Genomic DNA, 10,030 nt, shown 5'->3' with positions numbered 1-10,030 from the left:
TATATATATACTTTAAGTTCTAGGGTACATGCCCACAACATGCAGGTTTGTTACATAGGTATACATGTGCCATGTTGGTATGCTGCACCCATCAACTAGTCATTTACATTAGGTATTTCTCCTAGAGCTATCCCTCCCCCAACCCCCACCCCACGACAGGCCCCAGTGTGTGATGTTCCCCACCCTGTGTCCAAGTGTTCTCATTGTTCAGTTCCCACCTATGAGTGAGAACATGCAGTGTTTGGTTTTCTGTCCTTGAGATAGTTTCCTCAGAATTATGGTTTCTAGCTTCACCCGTGTCCCTACAAAGGACACAAACTCATCCTTTTTTATGGCTGCATAGTATTCCATGGCATGTATGTGCCACATTTTCTTAATCCAGTCTATCATTGATGCACATTTGGGTTGGTTCCAAGTCTTTCCTATTGTGAATAGTGCCACAATAAACATACGTGTGCATGTGTCTTTATAGTAGCATGATTTATAATCCTTTGGGTATATATACCCAGTAATGGGATTGCTGGGTCAAATGGTATTTCTAGTTCTAGATCCTTGAGGAATCACCACACTGTCTTCCACAATGGTTGAACTAGTTTACAATCCCACCAACAGTGTAAAAGCATTCCTATTTCTCCATATCCTCTCCAGCACCTGTTGTTTCCTGATTTTTTAAATGATCACCATTTTAACTGACGTGAGATGGTATCTCATTGTGGTTTTGATTTGCATTTCTCTGATGACCAGTGATGATGAGCATTTTTTTCATGTGTCTGTTGGGTGCATAAATGTTTTCTTTTGAGAAATGTCTGTTCATATCCTTTGCCCACATTTTTATCGGGTTGATTTTTTTTTTGTAAGTTTGTTTAAGTTCTTTGTAGGTTCTGGATATTAGCCCTTTGTCAGACGAGTAGATTGCAAAAATTTTCTCCCATTCTGTAGGTTGCCTGTTCACTCTGATGGTAGTTTCTTTTGCCATGCAGAAGCTTTTTAGCTTAATTAGATCCCATTTGTCTATTTTGGCTTTTGTTGCCATTGCCTTTGGTGTTTTAGACATGAAGTCCTTGCTTATGCCTATGTCCTGAATGGTATTGCCTAGGTTTTCTTCTAGGGTTTTTATGGTTTTATGTCTTACATTTAAGTCTTTAATCTATCTTGAATTGATTTTTGTATAAAGGGAAAGGAAGGGATCTAGTTTCAGCTTTCTACATATGGCTAGACAGTTTTCCCAGCACCATTTATTAACTAGGGAATCCTTTCCCCATTTCTTGTTTTTGTCAGGTTTGCTAAAGATCAGATGGTTGTAGATGTGTGGTGTTATTTCTGAGGCCTCTGTTCTGTTCCATTGGTCTATATCTCTGTTTTGGTACCCATGCTGTTTTGGTTACTGAAGCCTTGTAGTGTAGTTTGAAGTCAGGTAGCGTGATGCCACCAGCTTTGTTCTTTTGGCTTAGGATTGTCTTGGCAAAGCAGGCTCTTTTTTAGTTCCACATGGACTTTAAAGTAGTTTTTACCAATTTTGTGAAGAAAGTCACTGGTAGCTTGATGGGGATGGCATTGAATCCATAAATTACCTTGCGCAGTATGGCCATTTTCATGATATAGATTCTTCCTATCCATGAGCATGGAATGTTCTTCCATTTGTTTGTGTCTTCTTTTATTTCATGGAGCAGTGGTTTGTAGTTCTCCTTGAAGGGGTCCTTCACATACATTTTTAGTTGTATTCCTAGGTATTTTATTCTCTTTGAAGCTATTGTGAAGGGAAGTTCACTCATGATTTGGCTCTCTGTTTCTCTGTGATTGGTGTATAGGAATGCTTGTGATTTTTGCACATTGATTTGGTATCCTGAGACTTTGCTGAAGTAGCTTATCAGCTTAAGGAGATTTTGGGCTGAGATGATGGGGTTTTCTAAATATACAATCGTGTCATCTGCAAACAGGGACAATTTGACTTCCTCTTTTCCTGACTGAATACCCTTATTTCTTTCTCTTGCCTGACTGCCCTGGCCAGGACTTTCAACACTATGTTGAATAGGAGTGGCGAGAGAGGGCATCCCTGTCTTGTGCCGGTTTTCAAAGGGAATGCTTCCAGTTTTTGCCTATTCAGTATGATATTGGCTGTGAGTTTGTCATAAATAGTTCTTATTATTTTGAGATATGTTCCATCGATACCTAGTTAATTGAGAGTTTTTAGCATGAAGGGCTGTTGAATTTCGTCAAAGGCCTTATCTGCTCTACTAATTGTGGTTTTTGACCTTGGTTCTATTTATGTGATGGATTATGCTTATTGATTTGCATATGTTGAACCAGCCTTGCATCCCAGGGATGAAGCCAACTTGATCTTGGTGGATAAGCTGTTTGGTGTGCTGCTGGATTTGGTTTGCCAGTATTTTATTGAGGATTTTCACCTCGATGTTCATCAGGGATATTGGTCTAAAATTCTCTTTTTTCCATTGTGTCTCTGCCTGGCTATGGTATCAGGATGATGCTGGCCTGTCTTTTTCTATTGATTGGAATAGTTTCAGAAGGACTGGTACCAGCTCTTCTTTGTACCTCTGGTAGAATTCGACTGGGAATCCATCTGGTCCTGGACTTTCTTTGGTTGGTAGGCTCTTAATTATTGCCTCAATTTCAGAGCCAGTTATTGGCCTATTCAGGGATTCAATTTCTTCCTGGTTTCGTCTTGGGAGGGTGTATGTGTCCAGGAATTTATCCATTTCTTCTAGATGTTCTAGTTTATTTGCATAGAGGTGTTTATAGTATTCTCTGATGATAGTTTGTATTTCTGTGGGATTGGTGGTGATATCCCTTTTATCATTTTTTATTGTGTCTATTTGATTCTTCTCTCTTTTCTTCTTTATTAGTCTTGCTAGCAGTCTATCAATTTTGTTGATCTCTTCAAAATGCCAGCTCCTGGATTCATTGATTTTTTGAAGGGTTTTTTGTGTCTCTGTCTCCTTCAGTTCTGCTCTGATCTTACTTATTTCTTGCCTTCTGCTGGCTTTTGAACTTGTTTGCTCTTGCTTCTCTAGTTCTTTAAATTGTGGTGTTAGGGGGTCTATTTTAGATCTTTCCTGCTTTGTCTTGTGGGCAGTTAGTGCTATAAATTTCCCTCTACACGCTGCTTTAAACGTGTCCCAGAGATTCTGGTATATTGTGTCTTTGTTCTCATTGGTTTCAAAGAACATCTTTACTTCTGCCTTCATTTCGTTATTTACCCAGTAGTCATTCAGGAGCATGTTGTTCAGTTTCCATGTAGTTGTGTGGTTTTGAGTGAGTTTCTTAATCCTGATTTCTAATTTGATTGCACTGTGGTCTGAGAGACAGTTTGTTGTGATTTCTGTTCTTTTGCATTTGCTGAGGAGTGCTTTACTTCCAGCTATGTGGTCAGTTCTGGAAAAAGTGTGATGTGGTGCTGAGAAGAATGTATATTCTGTTGATTTGAGGTGGAGAGTTCTGTAGATGTCTGTTAGGTGTGCTTGATGCAGGGCTGAGTTCAAGTCCTGAATATGCTTGTTAACCTTCTGTCTCATCGATCTGTCTAATATTGACAGTGGGGTGTTAATGTCTCCCATTATAATTGTGTGGGTGTCTAAGTCTCTTTGTAAATCTCTATGGACTTGCTTTATGAATCTGGGTGCTCCTGTATTCATTGCATATATATTTAGGATAGTTAGCTCTTCTTGTTGAATTGATCCCTTTACCATTATGTAATGGCCTTTTTTGTCTCTTTTGATCTTTGTTGGTTTAAAGTCGTTTTTATCAGAGACTAGGATTGCAACCCCGGTTTTTCTGTTTTTGTTTTTGTTTTTGTTCTTGTTTTGTTTTGTTTTGTTTTGTTTGCTTTCCATTTTTTTGGTAGATCTTCCTCCATCCCTTCACTTTGAGCCTATGTGTGTCTCTGCACGTGAGATGGGTCTGCCGAATACAGCACACTGATGGGTCTTGACTCTTTATCCAATTTGCCAGTCCGTGTCTTTTAATTGGGGCATTTAGGCCATTTATATTTAAGGTTAATATTGTTATGTGTGAATTTGATCCTGTCATTATGATGTTAGCTAGTTATTTTGCCTGTTAGTTGATGCAGTTTCTTCCTAGCATTGATGGTCTTTACAATTTGGCATGTTTTTGCAGCGGCTGGTACCGGTTGTTCCTTTCCATGTTTATTGCTTCCTTCAGGAGCTCTTGTAAGGAAGGCCTGGTGGTGACAAAATCTCTCAGCATTTGCTTGTCTGTAAGTGATTTTATTTCTCCTTCATTGATGAAGCTTAGTTTGGCTTGATATGAAATTCTGGGTTAAAAATTCTTTTATTTAAGAATGTTCAATATTGGCCCCTACTCTCTTCTGGCTTGTAGGGTTTCTGCCGAGAGATCTGCCATTAGTCTGATGGGCTTCCCTTTGTGGGTAACCCGACCTTTCTCGCTGGCTGCCCTTAACATTTTTTCCTTCATTTCAACCTTTGTGAATCTGACAGTTATGTGTCTTGGAGTTGCTCTTCTCAAGGAGTAACTTTGTGGTGTTCTCTGTATTTCCTGAATTTGAATATTGGCCTGCCTTGCTAGGTTGGGTAAGTTCTCCTGGATTATATCCTAGAGATGTTTTCTAGCTTTGTTCCATTCTCTCCATCACTTTCAGGTACACCAATCAAATGTAGATTTGCTCTTTTCACATAGTCCCATATTTTCTTGGAGGCTTTGTTCATTTCTTTTTACTCTTTTTTCTCTAAACTTCTCTTCTCACTTCATTTCATTAATTTGGTCTTCGATCACTGATACTCTATCTTCCACTTGGTCAAATCGGCCACTGAAGCTTGTGCATGCATCACGTAGTTCTCATGCCATGGTTTTCAGCTCTGTCTGGTAATTTAAGGTCTTCTCTACACTGTTTATTCTAGTTAGCCATTTGTCTAATCTTTTTTCAAGGTTTTTAGCTTCCTTGCAATGGATTCAAGCATCCTCCTTTAGCTCAGAGAAGTGTGTTATTACCGACCTTCTGAAGCCTACTTCTGTTGACTTGTCAACGTCATTCTCCATCCAGCTTTGTTCCATTGCTGGCAAGGATCTGCAATCCTTTGGAGGAGAATAGGCACTCTGTTTTTTAGAATTTTCAGTTTTTATGCCCTTGTTTCTCCCCATCTTTGTGGTTTTATCTAACTTTGGTCTTTGATGATGGTGACCTAATAGATGGGGTTTTGGTGTGGATGTCCTTTTTGTTGATGTTGAAGCTATTCCATTCTGTTTGTTAGTTTTCCTTCTAACAGTCATGTCCCTCAGCTGCAGGTCTGTTGGAGTTTGCTGGAGGTCCACTCCAGGCCCTGTTTTCCTGGGTATCACCAGCAGAGGCAGCAGAACAGCAAATATTGCAGAACACCAAATATTGCTGCCTGATCCTTCCTCTGGAAGCTTTGTCTCATAGAGGCACCTCAGTGAATGAGGTGTCAGTAAGCCTCTACTGGGAGATGTCTCCCAGTTAGGCTACATGGGGTCAGGGAACCACTTGAGGAGGCAGTCAGTGCATTCTCAGAGCTCAAACACTGTTCTGGGAGAACCACTGCTCTCTTCAGAGCTGTCAGATAGAGACGTTTAAGTCTGCAGGAGTTTCTGCTGCCTTTTGTTCAGCTATGCCCTGCCCCCAGAGGTGGAGTCTATAGAGCCAGGCAGACCTCATTGAGCTGCAGTGGGATCCACCCAGTTCAATCTTCTGGGCCACTTTATTTACCGACTCAAGCCTCAGCAATGATGGACACCCCTCCCCCAGCCAGGCTGCCACCTCACAGTTTGATTTCAGACTGCTGCATTAGCAGTGAGCAAGGCTCCATCAGCATGGGACCTGCTGAGCCAGTCACAGGATATAATCTCCTAGTGTGCCGTTTGCTAAGACCATTGGAAAAGCACAGTGTTTGGGTGGCAGTGTCCCGATTTTCCCAGTACAGTCTGTCACGGTTTCCCTTGGCTAAGAAAGGGAAATACCCCAACCTCTTGTGCTTCTCAGGTGAGGCAAGGCCCTGCCCTGCTTCGGCTCACCCTCCGTGGGCTGCACCCACTGTCCAACCAGTCCCAGTGAGATGAACCAGGTACTTAAGTTGGAAATGCAGAAATCACCCATCTTCTACATCAATCACACTGGGAGCTGCAGACTGGAGCTGTTCCTATTCAGCTAGCTTGGAACCAGTCTTCAGCAGTTCTCTTATCCTTTATAAGCACAACAGATTTGCAATTAGTGGGAGACCAATGACTTACAGATAAATATAGTAACCCAGAAGACAATGTCAATGGATTATTATTTATTGTATTAGAATAAAATTGCTAAATGGCTACCCAGGTCCCCATTTAGCAATTTTATTCTAATACAATAAATAACAACAAAAAGGGAAAAATCAACCTCTGCAAAATCCATGCAATCAACAGGAAGAAGAGAGGAGTTAGCAATGTGACCAAAGTTTGATCTAAAACTACTGACAGGCTTTCTACTTCCATAGTACATTATAGACCTATACATAGATTCAATTAGCAAAACACATAGATTCAATTAGTAATTTTAAAAATTACCTACAAAGAAAACCCAGGCCCAGATGGCTTCACTAGTGGATTCCACAAAACATTTAAGAATAATTAATACCATTTCTTCACTAACTTCAAAAATTTAGAAGAGGAAGAACACTTCCCAACTCATTCTATGATACCAAACCAGAAAGAGACAAGCAAAGAAAAACACATATCATTATCTCCTATAACTACAGATTCAGAAAATCCCCAATAAAAACACTAGCAAAGAAAATTAAGCGATCTACAAAAAGGAATATACATCATGACCAAGCGGAATTTATCTTAGGAATGCAAGATTGGTTTAACATCCAAACCAACCATAATGCTGACCAAACATTATGTCAGCAAAATAATGCAGAAAAAAAAAATCACATGATCATTTCTTTCTGTGAAAGAGAACTTCTACTACCTGATGAAGGGCATCTATGAATATGTGATTACTAATACCATATTTAACAGTAAAAGCCTGAAAGCTTTCCCCCACCCAGGAACAAGACAAGAGTTCTTCTCTAGTCACATCAATTTAACATTGTATGGGAGGTTTTTATTGCTATATCAGTCTATTTTTCTTCTTGAGATAGAGTCTCACTCTGTCACCCAGGCTGGAGTGCAGTGGCATCATCTTGGCTCACTGCAACCCCCATCTCCTGGGTTCAAGTGATTCTTCTGCCTCAGCCTCCCAAGTAGCTGGGACTACAGGCACACGCCACCATGCCCAGCTAATTTTTGTATTTTTCGTAGAGATGGGGTGTCACCATATTGGCCAGTATGGTCTTGATCTCCTGACCTCAGGTGATCTACCTTCCTCGGTCTCCCAAAGTGCCAGGATTACAGGCATGAGCCACCGCACCCGGCCTATACCAGTCTGTTTTAAGCTGATAACAACTTAACTTTGATCACATTTTTAAAAAAACTCTACAGTTTTACTCAAATACACCACCAACATTTTTGATACCATAATTTACATCTTTTTATATTGCATATCCTTTACAAATTATTGTAGCTATTATTATTTTTAATAGTTTTGTCTTTTAACCTTCATACTAATAAGATAAGTGGTTTATACATCATTGTGGCATTAGACTATTCTGATTTTGACTATATATTTACCTTTGCTGGTGAGTTTTATACATCCATATGTTTTTATGTTACCACTTAGTGTCTGATATGATTTGGCTGTATACCCACCCAAATCTCATATAGAATTGTAATCCAAATTGTAATCCTCACGTCAAGGGAGGGACCTGGTGGGGAGGTGATTGGATCATGGGGGCAGTTTGCCCCATGCTATTCTTGTGATAGTGCATGCATTCTCATAAGACCTAGTTGTTTGATAAGTATCTGGTGCTTCCCCCTTTTTGCTCTCTCTCTCTCTCCTGCTGGCATGTAAGACATGCTTTGCTTCCCCTTTGCCTTCCGCCATGATTATAAGTTACCTGAGGCCTCCCCAGCCATGTGGAACTGTGAGTCAATTAAACCTCTTTTCTTTATAAATTACCCAGTCTCAGGTAGTATCTTTATGGTAGTGTGAAAACAGACTAATACAGTGTCTTTTAGTTTCAGAATGAAGAACTCCCTTTAGCTTTTCTTGTAAGGCAAATCTAGTGGTGGTGAACTTTCTCAGATCTGTTGGTCTGGGAAAGTCCTTATGTCTCTCTCATTTCTGAAGGACAATGTTTCTGGGTAAAATATTCTTGGTTGACTGTTCTTTTTTTCCCTTCCATTACTTTGACTATAGTATTTGATTATAGCAGAACTTCTGGTCTGCAGGCATCATTGATAGCCTTATTGGGATTTCCTGGGATGGGATATGCTTCTTTTCTCTTACTGCTTTCAGTATTCTCTCTTTGTCTTTGATTTTTGATGCTTCATTTATAATGTGTCTTGGTGAAGTATTCTTTGGGTCGAATCTGATTCTAGACCTATAAGCTTCACATATCTGGATGTTCATATCTTTCCCCAGATTTGGGGAGCTTTAGCCATTATTTCTTTAAAGGAGCCGTCTGTTCCTTCCTCTCCCTCTACCCCCTCTAAAACTCCTAAAATGTGAATGTTAGCTCTATATGGTGTTCCATAGGATCTACAGGCTTTTTTCATTCCTTTTCATTAGTTTTTTTCTTTTTTATCCTCTGACTGGATGATTTCAAATGATCTATCTTTGAATTTACTTATTATTTTCTTGATACAGTCTGTTGTATTTTTAGTTCTTCTATTTTCAGCTCCAAAATGTGTTTGGTTGCTTTTTGTTTTCTGTCTCTCTGTTGAGCTTCTCGTTTTGTTCATGTATTATTTTCCTAATTAAGTTGTTTATCTGTGTTCTTTTGTAACTCACTGAGATTCTTTAGAACAATTATTTCGACTTCTTCATTTTTTGGGTCAATTTTTGGGGTTCTTCAATCTTTGGGGTCAATTACTGGAAGTTTATTGTGTTTCTCTAATAGTGTCATGTTTTCTTGGTTGTTTTTGATTCTTGTAGTCTTGCATTCGTGTCTGTACATTTGAAAAAGCAGTCATTTCTTCCAGACTTTATGGATTGACTTCATTAAAGAAAGGCCTTCATCTGGGGTGGGGGAATGCTGGAGTGTAGTGGAACCAGATCTAGTCATTCAGGGAATCATGTGTTGCGGCATGTAGTGGCTCCAGGTTTAGGAGGTGTGATGTCTTATCAGATCAGGTAGCTGGGGTCCATCACATCAGCAACTGTGTAGTTCTTGGTGGCAAGAGCTGTGGGAGGTCCCAGTGGCTGCAAGGGCTACTGGAGTGCTCAGCAGCCCCTCTAGATCCAGAGACAGAGGACAAGGGCAGGCACATTTGGGGCCAGAGCCTAAAACCCAAAGTGATATTGAAAGGAGTTCCTTCTTCTGAAGGTTGGGCAGGACAACGATCATCTACAGAACCAGGCATCCAAATACAATCATTAACATAGACTTCGATAGGAGTGTCCATCCATGTCCTGGCTCGAATAAGAGGAGGAAAAGGAATACAGGCCCAATATGTACAGTTTTTAACAGTTGTGGGGTGACAGAGGGTAGAAGGATCAGTGTCATCAGGAGTAGGCAGAGGTTGAGCCAGACCTGGATCGCTGGAGACAAGTTGTTCAGGATGGCTGACTGGATTGTCTGTTGTAAAGGAGTTAGTGTGGTCATTTTCTTCTTTTTGACAATTGGATGTGTTAGTTGTTTCCTGCTGTGGTGCTTTTTCAGCAAATTTCTCTGTCTTGTTGTTGCAGGCATCTTCAGGACACAATTTCAGGTGTCTAGCAGGAATCCAAACAGGAGATGGATGTTCACCTGGGGAAACACAAGCATAGCCTCTTCCCCACGTTAAAATAGAACCTTTTGACCATATACTAGATTGGACGTCTTTCCACCATACCCTTCCTTGGTTTACCGTAGGATGGTTACCAGGGAAATGTTTTTCAGTAGCAGTAATAGAACTAGATTTAGGAATATTAAAAAAATTTAACGTCAACAATGCCAAGTTTACT

The sequence above is a fragment of the Macaca fascicularis genome, chromosome 3 (genome assembly GCF_037993035.2).
Source record: "Macaca fascicularis isolate 582-1 chromosome 3, T2T-MFA8v1.1".
Taxonomy (NCBI): Eukaryota; Metazoa; Chordata; class Mammalia; order Primates; family Cercopithecidae; genus Macaca; species Macaca fascicularis.
This window is presented reverse-complemented; position numbering follows the sequence as displayed.